General features: G+C 45.4%; 1 non-coding gene across 1 annotated transcript; it reads left to right on the top strand.

Moving 5' to 3' along the window:
- Positions 1 to 2,020: 2,020 nt before the first annotated feature.
- Positions 2,021 to 2,110, top strand: trnas-gcu (transfer RNA serine (anticodon GCU)). The gene has a single exon. It is a non-coding gene; the product is annotated as a tRNA-Ser (tRNA).
- Positions 2,111 to 3,111: the final 1,001 nt, after the last annotated feature.

The following is a 3,111-nucleotide window of genomic DNA, read 5'->3' as shown; positions in this document are numbered from 1 at the left end:
ATTTTTCATCCACCGTTTCTCGAAAGTGGGACTCATTTTTCAAAGATGGATCTGCAATCACTGATGTGACAGTCTATTCAAAGTTGTCATCCCGGATTGCATCGAGTTGGGTGAGAGGAGGGACGAATGGAGGCAAGCGTGTTTGTGGTTTAACCGCTCAATGCCACCAGTTTTTCTTCGGTTACCCACAGTACAGTCGAGGTTACCGGGTTCACTTCTCCCAGAATTCTCTTCAGCCACCTCTCCTGGATGAACCTTCTCCTGTTTGTACACTGGAGGGGTTCTTCGGCTACTTGTCTGTGAGAAGATCACATATTAAATTTCCATGAAGTAAAGGAGGTATACCACGTGGTTAAGGTGATGCACAATAATCCATTGTGTTCTGCGCACGTGGATTCCAATCCCATTCTCGTCTGTAAAGTGGTCAACTTCATGAGGATAAAATAAAAATGCTGTGATAGTTAGCTTTTGTTTAAGGGCTTGGCGGGTGGTGAATAGTAGAACGCTTTCCATATTGAAACAACATTAAAAAACGATGAGGAAGTTACTTAAATCACTCTCTACCATAATTGCCCATAAATTCTGAGTTGGAAACCGTTTCTTTCCCTCAGTGTGAAACTCACGAATTCGCGCAAAAGATAAGTTCATAAAATATAGGAGCAGAATTAAGCCATTAGACCTTTCGAGTCTGCCCTGCCATTCTATCATCGCTGATATGTTCCTCATCTGCTATCTACAATGTTACAGGTGAAGAGGTCGATTGCGAAATCAGCCAGAGCAACTCCTCCCGAGAACTCATGACCTCGGAGCGGAGGTAGGCAATTTAGCCTCCTGAGCTTAACACCTTCCATGTGATCTTGGCTGATCCCATCGTGGCCGCAACTCCACCGTCCTGCCCGCTCTCCTTATTGGTAAGGAGTTGGAACGCCTTACCAATAAAAATCTCTCTAACTCCTCCTTAAATTTACTCACTCTCACTGCATCCAACGCACTGTGGGGTTGCGAATTCCACAAGTATCACAAGCCTTTGGGAGAAGTAGTTTTTCCTCAAATCTTTGTTAAATTTGCGATCTCTTATTCTATGATTATGACCTCGCGTTTTAGAATGCCCCACTAGAGGAAGCATCAACTCCACGTCTCCCTTATCCATACCTTTTGGCATCTTATACCCCTCAATTAGATAATTGCGCATAGATTCTGAGTGAAAAACTGTTGGCCAGTCTTCCTCGGTTTGAAACTCACGGTGTCACGCAAAAACATCCGATACAACTATTACTGCGATAGCGGTAAATCGATCACTGTTCAACTGCTGAGAAGGCAGCTATGCTCACCACTATGCCACTATCGCTGCATTTTCAATATTGAACACCAGGATGAATAGAACGAGGCAGATATAATCCATCAGTTCATGGGTGCAAAATGAACGAAGACGTAAAGACGTGCGAGCTTGCGGGACGGGGTGGCCGAGTGGTTAAGGCGATGAACTGCTAATACATTGTGCTCCGCACTTTATCCATACCTTCTGACATCTTTTCCTTCTCAATTAGATAATGGCGCATAAATTCTGAGTGAAAAACTGTTGGCCAGTGTTCCTCAGTTGGAAACTCACGATAAATTGCCCTTCGTGTCCAAAATTGCCCTTAGTGTTGGGTGGAGGTGTTCTTTCCAAGAGCCGGTGCAGACTCAATGGGCCGAATGGCCTCCTTCTGCACTGTAAATGCTATGATAATCTATAATGAATCTAGGACAAAGGTTCGGCACAACATCGTCGTCCGAAGGGCCTGTTCTGTGCTGTATTTTTCTATGTTCTATGTGGCGCAAAAACATCCAATACAACTATTACTGCGATGGCCGGGAACAGATCCCCGGTCAACTGTTTGGTAAGCAGCTATGCTCAACACTGTACCGCTATCGCTCCATTTTAAGTTTTGGACACCAGGTTGAATAGAATGAGGCAGATAATTTCCATCAGTTCATGGATGCGAACCGCATTTAGACGTATTTGCGGCTGAGTGCGTGGGACGTGGTGGCCCAGTGGTTACGGCGATGGACTGCTGATCCATTGTGCTTTGCGCGCGTGGGTTCGAATCTCATCCTCGTGGAATTTTCATCCACTGCTTCTCTGAAGTGTCGCTCATTTATCCAAGATGGATCTGCAATCACTGATGTGACAATCTATTCCAGGTTTTCAGGCCAGATTGCATCGAGTTGGGTTAGTGGAGGGAGGAACGGAGGCAGACGTGTTGGGGCTTCACCGCCGGTTGACACCAGTTCTTCTTCGGCCGAACACAGTATAGTCGATGTTTCCGTGTTGACCTCTCCTATAATTAAGTTCTCCCACCTCTCCCAGGTGGAATTCCTTCTGTTTGTGTATTGGAGGGGTGCCTCGGTTCCTTGTATGTGAGAAGATCAAATATTAAAGGTCCATGAAGTGAAGGAGTTGTACCACGAGGTTAAGGGATACACAATAACCCTTGGTGCTCTGCGCTCGTGGGTCCGTATCCCATCATCTTCTGTAACGTGTCTGTTGCGTCTCTGTTTGGTCTATTTCATGAGGGTGAAGTAAAAATGCTGTGATTTTTAACTTTTCTTTAAGGGCTGGAGGTGGTGAATACTCGAACACTTGCCATATTCAAACCACGTTAAAAAATGACGAGGAATTGACTTTATTCACTCCCCGCCCTAATAGCGCATAAATTCTGTGTTGGAAACTATTTCTTTCCCTCAGTTTGAAAGGCATGAAGTCGCGCCAAAAAGATAAGTTCATCAGGTATAGAAGCAAAATTAAGCCAGTCGACCCATCGAATCTGCCCGCCATTCCATCATGGCTGAAAGGTTCCTCAGCTGCTACTTAGAATGTTACAGACCAAGAGATCGATTATGATACCAGCGAGAACACCCTGTCCCAAGAACACATGACCTCGGAGCGGGAGTAGGCAATATAGCCTCCTGAGTCTTACACCTTCCATGTGATCTTAGCTGATCCCATCGTGGCCTCAACTCCTCCGTCCTGCATGCTCTCCATAAACCTTCAACTCCTTACCAATAAAAATCTCTCTAACGCAGGAGCGTGCGTTATGTTGACTTTTGGTGTTAGGGAGAATGTAAATT

Source organism: Scyliorhinus torazame, chromosome 24, assembly GCF_047496885.1.
Source record: "Scyliorhinus torazame isolate Kashiwa2021f chromosome 24, sScyTor2.1, whole genome shotgun sequence".
Lineage (NCBI taxonomy): Eukaryota > Metazoa > Chordata > Chondrichthyes > Carcharhiniformes > Scyliorhinidae > Scyliorhinus > Scyliorhinus torazame.
Note: the sequence above shows the minus strand (reverse complement) of the source record. Positions and strands in the feature narration are given on the sequence as shown.